The sequence below is a fragment of the Eubalaena glacialis genome, chromosome 11, assembly GCF_028564815.1.
Source record: "Eubalaena glacialis isolate mEubGla1 chromosome 11, mEubGla1.1.hap2.+ XY, whole genome shotgun sequence".
Taxonomy (NCBI): Eukaryota; Metazoa; Chordata; class Mammalia; order Artiodactyla; family Balaenidae; genus Eubalaena; species Eubalaena glacialis.
Window position 1 is genome coordinate 102,828,903 of NC_083726.1, and position 12,520 is coordinate 102,841,422.

The following is a 12,520-nucleotide window of genomic DNA, read 5'->3' on the forward strand; positions in this document are numbered from 1 at the left end:
TGCATGAATCTTTTTGAATTATAGTTTTCTACAGATATATGCCCAGGAGTGGGATTGTAGGATCATATGGTGGCTCTATTTTTAGTTTTTTAAGGAACTTCTTTATTGTTCTCCATAGTGGCTGCACCAGTTTACATTCCCACCAACAACGTAAGAGTGTTCCTTTTTTCCTCCACACCCTCTCCAGCATTTATTATTTGTAGACTTTTTGATGATGGCTATTCTGACTGGTGTGAGGTGATACCTCACTGTAGTTTTGATTTGCATTTCTCTAATAACTAGCAATGTTGAGCATCTTCTGATGTGCCTTTTGGCTATCTGTATGTCATATTTGGAGAAATGTCTGTTTAGGTCTTCTGCCCAGTTTTTGACTGGGTTGTTTGTCTTTTTGATATTGAGCTGTATGAGCTGTTTGTATATTTTGGAAATTAATCTCTTGTTGGCTGCATCATTTGCAAATATTTTCTCCCATTCTGTAGGTTGTCTTTTTGTTTTGTTCATGGTTTCTTTTGCTGTGCAAAAGCTTTTAAGTTTAATTAGCTCCCATTTGTTTTTATTTCCATTACTCTAGGGGACAGATCCAAAAAGATATTGCTGTGATTTATGTCAAAGAGTGTCTTGCCTATGTTTTCCTCTAGGATTTTTATTGTATCTGATTTTACATTTAGGTCTTTAATCCATTTTAAGTTTATTTTTGTGTATGGTGTCAGAGAATGTTCTAATTTCATTATTTACATGTAGCTGTTCAGTTTTCCCAGTACCACTTATTGAAGAGACTGTCTTTTCGCCACTGTATATTCTTGCCTCCTTTGTCACAGTTAATTGACTATAGGTGAGTGGGTTTATTTCTGGGTTTTCTATTCTTTTCCATTTTTGTGCCAGTACCATACTGTTTTGATGATGTAGCTTTATAGTATAGTCTGAAGTCAGGGAGCCTGATTCCTCTAGCTCTGTTTTTTGTTTTTTTTGTTTTTTGTTTTGTTTTTACTCTTAAGATTGCTTTGGCTATTTAGGATCTTTTGTGTCCTTTAACTTTCATAGTATATTTTTACTATACCATTACATTAACTTTTTGCTTTATAGTTTTAACTACATCCTTTGAACAGTTGGGCAGTTTTATTTTCTTAATTTGACAAGTTAAGTATCAATAAAATGATCAGTTTTTTCAGTTATTGTAAAAACTTGTTTTCCATTTCTTTATTTTTCTCTTCAGCATTTATTGGCATTTGATGTAGTGTTTTGTGTTTCTTTTGTTTGTTTGTTTGTTTGTTTTAATTCCCTGTCTTTTTCAACAAAATGTAAGCTGTGTAATGAAAGGGAAATGTTTTGTTCACTGATGTGTTCCCAGAACTTAGACTATTGTCTGGCACTTAGTACATTAAATAATTATTTGTGGAATAAATGAATGAATGAGATAATCATATATAATAGAGTTACAGTTAATAGAACAAGGACTAAGTGAAAAAGGAAAGAGAAAGAATTTTTATCTCTACATATTATTCCCTGGTCATGTTGCTACCTTTACTTTTGAGTAGCAGATACATATTTTCTTCAAATGAAACAAAAAATAAGCACATCAAAATTTTATTGTAACAGTGTCTCATATGCATTTAAAAGAGAAAAATATTCATAATATCACACATGCCACCATCTAGAGAGAATAATAGCTAATAACACTTATTGCACTCTTGCTTAGTGCCTGGCCAGTGCTAAACACATCATACAGTTAATCTATTTTAAACCCCATAAAACTATAAGGTACGATTATTATCAGTTTAGAAAAACTGGGGTAAAATAGAGTAAGTAACCTTCCAAAGATATGTAGTTAAAGTGGTGAGGCTAGGTTCCAAACCTAGAATATTTGCAAATCTTATCTCTTAACCTTATACTCTATTGTTAAAACATTTTTGTCTGTTTTACTCATATGCAGACTATTTCATGCAGTTTATTTTAGATGTTTTGTGGTTTCTTATTCTATTTTTATGACACTAATTCTGAGGTTTCCCTTATGCATTACATATTCTTCAAAATTTTATTTTTAAATTGATGACTAATATATCACAATTCTCCTTTCTGGTGGATACTTAGATTATTTTCTCTTTTCAGTCTTGTAGAGAGGCACTGGTTAGATTATCATGATAGCATGATTGAATCAAGACTGTTCAGTATAGTGAAGTGTATGAACATTTTGAAAACCTTAATTTTTTTGCCAAATTTTTGCAAAATGTATAATTTTTTACTCCTAAAAACATTGTTCAGAATACTTATTTTAGATTCCCTAATTGTCTTTTGGCATTAGCATTTTCTTTAAATTCTATTTTGAAGGTCTCAATATTTCAACTTTTATGTTTAACATGATTTTTACAACATTAATTACTGTTTGATTCTCACAAAGAATGAAACAGTAATTAAAATTGCCCGTTTGTGTCCTTTCCTCAGTTTTCCTTTCCTACTTGTTTTCAATTTCATTTATAACCTTAACATTTCTCCAATCACATATATTTAAAAAACTTAATTCCAGCTTAATTTTGATTTTAATTTTATTATATTAGATACAGAGATTTAGCTTTTGAGCAGTTCCATTTATCATTTTTTTCCTATGCTATCTCTTATATAATTTCTATAATTAAAAATTCTTTTCTAGGACAAAATCAATTCTTCTCCTTTAACTTATGTCTAATATATTTATTTATTCAAATAATATGAAATCTGTTTTAGTACAAATATAAAATTATTGTTGCTAATTAACTAATTGTCACATCACTGTATATTGATTTATATTTCTATTCCCTAAAGAATTTTGAATCTTCTTTATCTGTACAGTTTTATGTATGTGGTTTTCTGCTTCTGGACTATTTTCTCCTTTTGATCTTTATGCCAATTCCTTATAATTAATACCTTCTTATTATTATAGCTTTGTATGATTTATTGTCTAGTAGGGAATGTTTTTTATTTTTACTCTTTTTTCAGAATGCTAATGGCTGGCCTCATTAAGTTAATTTTCCAGATGTGCTCTAGAATTATTTTGCTAAGACCCAAATAATCTCTACTAAGTTTTTAATCAGAATTGTATGCAATACATACTCTAATCAAGAAAAATGGACACCTTTAAAATATTCAGAATTCTTTTGTGCTTTTTCAGGAAGATTATATAGTTTTGTTCATATTGTTTCTGATCTTTCACAAGATTGGACCTGTGTATATTATGCTGAAATATGTTTTTAAGACACAAGCTGGAATCAAACTTAAGCCGTGGTAAAACTCATAAGGTCTCATAACCATGGATGCTACATCATAACTATGGAAGTGATGGCACCAAGGATTCAATTAGATATCAGTTTACTTATATGGTAAATCAGACATAAGCACCTTAGCCTTCTCACTCACCCACCACACACACACAAACACATGTGCACAAACACATGCACACTCATATACAGTCATTGGTTTAGACCCAAATCTATAAAATAGAAATCATTTTAGTTTTATCACTTTTTCTAATCCCCATGGAAACAGGTAGGGTATCAATTTTAAACAATAATTAATAGATGTGAGTTTTGTCATGCCAAAGTGGAATATAGGCTGTAAAATGTAATTTGAATCCTACTCTTACTTTTACTCTGGTGCCCTTGAGCAAGTTACTTCATATCTGTAACTCAATTTTACTCATCAGTAAAAGTGGAAAAATAATAAAACTTAATTTATAAGATTATGGTAAGGATTAAATGAGGTAATACTTGTAAAAGTATTTAGAGCAGAGGCTGGAATGTAGTAAATGTTTGATGCAGGTTGGTTATTATGTGGGCATTTAGAGAAGTAGAAGGGGATACAAAGACTGTAATACCTTTCTTTTTAAATCACAGTTTTAATGGCTAAACTAAGTAAACATGCAGATAGCTGTCAAAATGGTAACCAGTATGAAGCATCCTTTTGCAAAGAGTTATTTTAAGAACATAGCATATAATTCTATTAACATGAAAAGAGAACAAAGAGAAAGTTTTTGCTCTGAGAAGTATTTCTATGTCTCTTCCTATTTGATTAGGTCTTACCTATTGGTAAGGTGGGGAGAACCCTCAACTATCAAAGATCCATAGGCACAGAAAAACTTCTAGCCATGAGAAGATTATGACCCAAGGTAGCCACATACATAATTTTTCCAGCTTTTGTTCTAATTTTATAAAATGAGGAGTGGAATCCTAGAATAAGAGTCTTTGATCTTTGTGGATATGTACACAATTAAGGAAAATAATTAAATTTAAATTTTAAAATTAAACTTAAAAACGCCTATTTAAATATATATACATATATATTTGCAAGTACATATGTGTAACTGTACTAATAAAATATACACATATGAAACGTAAACATACAATTTAAAATAGAAAAGAAAAGAAACAATGTTTTTAGATGATTTTCAAATCATCATCCTTCATAGTATTTTTAGTTAATAACTCATAGGAAAATATACACTTAATATGAGAGTCATTGTTAATGATAGTGAATTCAAATGCATATTTCCAGTAGACTGTGATATTCATAAAATAATTCATTCAATATTTTTTTTGGATTTGATCAGACCATCATTTTTTTCTTCTTGCTTTCTTTTTAATCTCTTAATGTGGGTGACAGGGAATTCATATTCAAAGTAAAAGCATGTCAGTTCTTCTATTTTCTTACTGTTCCCTTGTGCTAAAATATTTAGTATTATCTTATTTCTGTGTTCTCTTGCTAAAGATTTTCCCCAGGCATGTTTGTATTTTGTGAATTTTTTTTAGTTAAAACCACATGCTATAACCCGCAAATTTAAATTGGGACAAATTATGATCAGCTGAAATATGTTAAAAGTCGACTGAAGAGTGAGAGCCCACTGATTAACCTCTGCCCCCAAGTAAGAGGGGTGCCCGCTCTTCCCTGTTATGCACTATGCTGTATCTGACATTCTAGCCAGATGAAGTTACCAGTGCCTGTCCTTATGTTAAAAATTGGGAGTGCTAAATTGTTTTCTTATTTATTAGTTAAAAATAAATTTTAGCTAAAAATAGAAATTTTCATATTTCCTATTCAAATCCTAATAAAGCATTGCATATTCCACAATGCTAAAAAAATAATTAAACTGTCTATTTATTTTAGGCCATTCCTCAGAATGTTAAAGTTTTTAAGTTCCATAATTTGCATTCAGATTTAGAAATTAAGAAATTCGAGCTATGAGCGATATACCTCCACTTGCAGGCTGCGTGTCTGACTAGCACAGGGAATGCGTGGCAGATGGGAGCAGAGTTCCCCCCTTCTGCCCTTCTTCCAGAAGCTTTTCTCACCTCCAACTCTTCATCTCCATTAAAACATATTCAAACATAATTAGTGTAACATTAAAATGGAAGAAATTTTGTAATTGCCAGTTGTTCTGTAGCCATGGTTACATCCAAGATTTATAGCAAGTAACTCCACGCTGGGCACGAACAAGCAGTTAGCAGGAACAGCAGTAAGAAAATGTTTGTGTGCATGTGCAGGTGTGCTGATGTGAATGTTTGCCAAAAAAAAAGGAAAAAGAGAAAAGAAAGAAAGAGAGAATATTCGGTGACATTTAAGGTGCTAATATCTGGAAGCCAACCTTTAATTTGACAGCTTTTAGTGCTAGTTAATTTCATTCATCCAGGCGAGGTGTAGGAAATTTGCAGCACCTTTAAATTATCACGTTTTTCCACACTGCCTCAGGCCTATGTGGAATACCTGAACCATACATTTTTTTTACCTTTTTTTTTCAGGTCAGTTGAAGTAAAACTTTCATTCCCTTTCTCAGACAATTAATCTTTAGCTAATTGAAGCAGGGATGCTGCAGGATGGGTTTCACTGGGGCCTGTAAATCTCATTTAGCAAAGTGAATTCAAGGCACACGCTGCACCTAATGATGTGACAGGTGGACTGCACCGCAAGACAGCAGCCTCGGAAAAGTTGATTCTCATTAGACCTGCAGAGTCCTGCAGTCAGTTTTCTGATGGCTGAAGAACACTAATCGCATCTGTTTGCTCCTGGGGAGGGGTGGGGGAGAGGCAGGGAAGTTGCGGGCTGGGGGGGTGGGGGAAGGGAAGAAAAGAAGAGGAAGGGGCAAAATGCTCTTCTTTTCTTTCACGAGTTAATATCCTTGACTCCTGCCCAAAAACCCAGCAGGTCTACCTCCCACCAAGCGATCAGCCTCCGTTCTGCTGACTCCAACAGGGTGCACCCTTTCCCTAATTAACTAAAAGGGCTATGGAAAGCAAAGGAGGCCTTGTGTTGGGTGAACCAATTATTTTGAAGGGTATTAAGTCATCAGATTTACTTTTATCTTGATTGCATTGTGGAAATCGTGCATAATTAATGGTGGGAGCTTATTAGGAAAATGATTAGGCAAATTACACAGGTGTCGGATGCATTTTTTATGATAAATTTGCTAGAACAATCCTGCAATTCCATCTGTTCAGCTCACATCAGAATGTCACTCTGAAGAAATTAATGGTGCAGAGTTATACAAAGTTACTAGAGGCTTTGGTTGCAGATTTAGGTAAGATATGTGTAAATATATAAATATAAATACATAATAACTAGCAATTTACTAATAAGTATTTGATGTTACAGTTCAATAAATTTCTTTAGTCTTGAGAGTAAATGATAGTCAGATGGAAACAAAGAAGTAGAACAAATGTAAACCTCATCTAATCAGTTTGATGTGTATGTAGATAAAAATAATCACTAGTTATAATAACTCTTTGCTTTGCATGATGACTGCAAATGGGCTACCAGCTCACTAGTGTAGGAATCCTTGTGTTTTGTCCCCAGGTCTCAAATCTAACCTGCAACCATTCCCATTTTCAGTTTCCTTTCAGTTTTAAATGGAATCGCCTTAAGAGTCATACTTTATCAGAAGCCCTTGTACAAGTAGTATATCTAGTACATATAAACCAATTATTTACTATCTGAGGAGCCAACTTCCTCTTTGACTGCCAGAAATAAGTCAAGGAGGAGAATTGTTAAGAGTTTTCATTCCATTTGGTCATTTGTTAGCTGGGATCATGCTCATTCTCATCAATTTATATATGATCAAGTAATGCCGTGTCTTAATATTCTCTAAACTTCCTGATACTATGAACTGATGTAAATCTTTGATCTGAAATACAAGTTCTAGTAATATTTAGAGAGAGTATTAAGTATCAATAAAGGCAATATAGAATGTCTTTTTCAAAAATGTCAGATCTAGTTTCGTTGTTCTATAACGAAAAAGTAGTTCATTTTTAAGTAGCATTCAAAATACGTACATACATCCAAGACATCAGAAAATGCTTTTAGCTTAAATTACTAGTAGTACTGCTCTAAAATAGCTAACCACTCTTGCTGTTTGTTATATAACGTCATGAAAAGAACTATTGTAGTCTTGTGTCTTTGGTCTCTTCAAACTGCAAAGCAACTCAGAATAATTATTAATGTTGACATTGTAGATTGGCCAGCTGTGTCATTCACCAAAGCAGTATTTTTGAGTTATAAAAACATAAAAGGTGATCGAGGCATATAGAAAGAACCAACTTCCATAGTCTATGTGTAATTTATTTAAGCTGAGTATTTTCAACTGCCTGCTACACTGCTGTCTGATTTTCCTACAAAACACTCAAACTCAACAAAATAAAAACTAAACTCCTTATCACTACTTCCAAAATAGGGTTCTTTAACAAATGCCATTAATCCCACTTAATTAACCAGATTTAAAATTTGGAAACCATCTCTCTCCTCAGTTTTACTCCAGTGTCCAATTTGCCACAAAGTCCTGTTATTTCTACCCTAGAATATCATTCGCTATCCTCACTTATACCACCTCAGTTCAGCATCCATTGATTTTCACTGGTATTAATTTGATATCCTCCAAACTTGCCCTTATGCAATTAAGCATTTTACATTGCTACTGCAATTATTTTCTAAAATGTATCACTCAACATTACTACATTGCCTATGAGATAAAATCCATCTTTAGGATAAAGGCCATTCATGATTTGACGTTTTGCCTACTTTTGCAGCCTTATCTTTTGCCACCTCCCCACAGTCATCCTGAACAGCCTGTGATTCTTTGAGTACAGCATGCATTTTGGTGTCGCTTTGCCTTTGCAAGTGTTATCTCTGTGAGGAATCCCCTTTCTTAATGTTCTGCTGTCTGAATATTCTTCCTCAATCATCAAGTCTCAGAATAATGTCACATCCTCTGTGAAACTTACCTGAAACCCATAGATGCAGGTTTTACCTTTTCCTCTGTGCTAGTACAGTGCTTTGTATTTAATTCAGTATTCCCATTTCCTTCACTATGTCTGTGTCTTCCACTTAGACGTGAGTTCCTTGAATGGAGGGATCAAGTCTCACTCACCACTCTACAGCTACTGCCTAATACATTTTCTGTAATATAGTACATAATGAATGATTGTCCAGTAAATGAATAAATGAAAATATATGTGTAGCATTACATGGCTGAATAGTAATACCCCAATCTGCTTTAGCCAAAGAAGTTGGTCCATGGGTAAATGAATTTTTGAATAATAAGTCAAAACACTTTATGCTAGCACTTATTTCGGAAGTCATAAACCAGGGTAAACTATCATTTTCTTGCTTGCATCCCTCTCTCACACACACAGGAACACAAACACATATTTGCTCACTCACCACAGGAAGCACAGAGAAAATATACTCTCTGATAACAGCAGCAAAGAGCTGTGTTGAGGGTGCATATGATCTTGCTACCCAGAATGTATACCAGGACCAGCAACACTGGCATCTCCTTGTTAGAAATGCAGGCTTTTAGGACCAATCCCAGACCTCCTGAATCACAATCTACATGTTAGCAATATTCCCAGGTGATTTGTAGTGCTTGGTGTTTGAGAAGCCGCAGCATTAGAAGACACATCTTTCACAGACTCCAGGGCTTTATGTAGTAATAAATAGAAATGCTAAAACACTAATAGATGTAACAGTTCAATACATATATAGTGAAAAATTTGAATCCAAACTTTGATCAGCAGCGAACAGATACTGAGAATTTTCTGTGTTAGCCATAAGACCTCTTTTTATACAGGGGAGTGACCTCTCTCTCATATTTCTGTAGAGTGTGGATCAGCATTAAAGGAGAAAAGTGTGAGCATGCATTGCAGAACCAAGGAGGACAGAAAATAAGGATCTGTGCAGGATCATGACATGAGTACCATCTATGCCCACTTTGGAGCAAAGTTCACGCCAGTTCCTTAAAGACAAAGATTGGAAGTTAATACCCTATTCCTATACCTGTGTGTATACGTAACATAATATATCCACAGAGGGTCACACACACACACACACACAAAATTGATAATGCTCAAGTGAATATTTTTTACTACTGGTAAATTTTTTTCTTATTATGGATTCCACCATTGTCAAATAATCCTTTTGTTTTCTTCCCAAAATTTCCAATAAAAAATAATTCTTGTCAATATTACTAGGAGTACCTAAACCAGATAAAACTAAACTATGTAGAATAAATTTACAATGTGAGGGGAACCCTGACGAAATAGTGCCTGAGCAAGTTATATTTCAGTCTAGAGGTGTTCCAAAGCCACAGCCTAAGGTCAGGCCTACCAATCAAAGGAAAAATGGAAGCTTTGGCAAGAAAGTGAATAATTCTGACACCAGATGCAATCTTGTTTCAGTTAACCAAATAGCCAAGACAAATATTTGCTTTTATCCTCTCGGAATGCATAGGACAATGTGGCTGAGAGAATTTAGCTTAAAATTAATATTCCACTTAATTAAATAAATATGAGAAGGTAATCTTGGAATTTAAAACTGTAAGCATAAGATTATTCTTTATCCATAAGAATTAGATGAGTTCTTTAGACATCATTCAGATCCTTCTGAATATTAAACTTGTCTTTATTTCCTGAAAAATATAACTTTAAATAGAATATGGGAGGTGGGCAAATTTTTATGAAACTTCTTTTTTTTCAGAGATAGGTAAGGAATTTTGATTATCCTTATCAACTATCGTATTGTTATGATCAGTGTAGAGTGCAAAATTAAAATTTCTTTGTAATTTTCCAAATATTTTCTAGTATAATGCTGTTTTATTACTATTATACATTTCCCTAGCTATAGTCCCATATTTTGAATCTAGTTGGTTTACATTATTCAATACTGATTATGACAATAATAATCGTAATTTTGACCCTCCTAAATTTTCAAAGATTTTTTGCAAGACATGAAAATATGTAGTGTAGAGTGAAGCATAAGTACTTTATTGATATTTTAATACAGCAGAATGCATCAAATACTTAAACGTATTCAAATGTCAACTTATTTCCAACCATTTTATTTTCCTGCCATCAACATAATTTTTAAAAATAAAACATTTTCCCTACTCCAACTATGATAACTCACCAAAAATTCAGATCTTGTTTCCAATTCAAAGAGCTCAACTGTGTAGTTTCATCACCAAGGAGAACTGCGCAAACACATACAAAAAATGCAGTGTGAAAAATCTTATTTCTCTTTTACTGAGATTTCAGTGATTATATAACTATTCATTTAATTGTAACAATGAAGAGCAATAAAACACAATCACTAAAGTGATTGGGTTCTAAATAATCAGTGTCTTTGTAAGCACCACAAAGACCAAAAAGTGATCATCATAGGCTTATATCCAATGAATGCTGCATTAAAAGATCACCAAATCTTTAAAAGATACAACCTAGTATTTCGCAGAATTGTATGTTCTAGGTCAGTATGAAAACCTCAAGGATTGAGCCATATAGTAATTCATTAAATTGTTTCAAAGGCATAGACATCATGACTAGGGAGTAAGAATTTTCTAAAAATATGTTGGTGAGAGAGAGAGGTGCTATTCCTGAAGGTTTTTCTGGCAAAATGACCTTCTGTATAACAAATGAAAAGCATAACCAAAAGAGTTCACTAGACATTAACATTTTGAAAGATAGCCACTACTAGAAAAATACATCCCAGATTGTCAAGATTGTTCTGGTTATCCATTTTGAGATGCTATACTACTCCCAGGAACCTCTCCCTTACTTACTCCTGTAGTATATCGTCATTCTATTAGATTCAGTTCTTAGTGAATTAGAGAGGCATCAAATAAGGTATCTTCTAAGATGCACTTAGAGGATAAACAATTTCCTATATTCTTGTATGCATACAAAATGAGAGAAAAGACTTTTGTGTTGAGCATAGATGGTGCATATGTTTCAAATGTTATTTCTCCAAGTCTATTAGTTGTTATCTTCCATGGTCAATCCAGCAGCAATTCAATTCTTTATTGACTGTGGGACCTTGGAGAAATTTGTTTTTTAGCCACAGTTCCTCATCTATAAAATGGGGACTCCTATATTCTAAAATTATTTTGAGCATTGAATAAGATAATACACATAAAACACTTAATCCAATGCCACTTAATCCTGGTGCCACCAGCACCAAAATGATGATTCATTGATTATGTCAGATTGAGGAGAAATGCCCATTCTCCTAGTGCTCATACTTTATTAGTTTAATTTCATCTTTATCATGACTACCCCAAAGTTCAGAAAAAAATTAGCACTAATTTTCTCTCAAGTTTTTCTGTCCTTTGTTTATTTCTGTCTTGGTGTTCAGCATCAATATTAATGACATCAAGTGCTGGAATTGAGTTGTGCCTTCCATAGTTCTGAAAGATAAATGACTTGTGGGATTATTTTAGCATTTGGCACCTATGTGATAAAAGAATGTGCCTTGTGCATCGTGGTAGGAAAGATCCATGGCTAGGCATAGAAACCAATGTTCATAGACAGCTCTTATAGAATTGGACTAACTTGGAAGCAATAATAGAATGTTAACAACAAAAAACAACAAAAAACCCTTAAATTTAGGAAGGAGGAAAAGAGAAGCCAACAATTTGAGGAGCTCCAGTAAGGGATTTCAGTTACCATTAGGATATGTTCCAAAAACAAAGGCCCCAGGGAACTTAGATTAATCCATCATTTATCTTACCCACGAGGGGCATCTGTAAATGACTTCATTGATCCACAGCTGTGTTCAGTACCTTACACAACAGTGGATCAGGCAGAAATAAGATTGTGTGGGCAAAGGGACATTAATAGAAAAGATTGAGCTGGAATTAGCTTCTCAGATTCTTTGCTAGTGTGTCCTGACAGCTTCCACCTGTTTGGTTTTAAACTTGAAGGAAATTTCTCCTTGTGTGATTATTACCATAGGATGTCATTCAAGGCTGGAACAATTCCTTTCATTTTTCTTTGGTCAAATAAAAGAGATTCCTACAGACTTACGCTATCAAATCATTTTCTAGCCACTGTTCTGCAAGGTTTAAATAGCTCAGTGGTACTTTTAACAGACTTTATAGCTAGTCCGTAAAATAAAAAAATAAAAAATAAAAAACTTAAACAAAGCAACTCAGCTCAGAGACAACAATTGGAAAGGGGTAATATTCTGTGTGAGTAAATCCCAGGAAGGTCATAGTTAGCACAGATTCACGTCT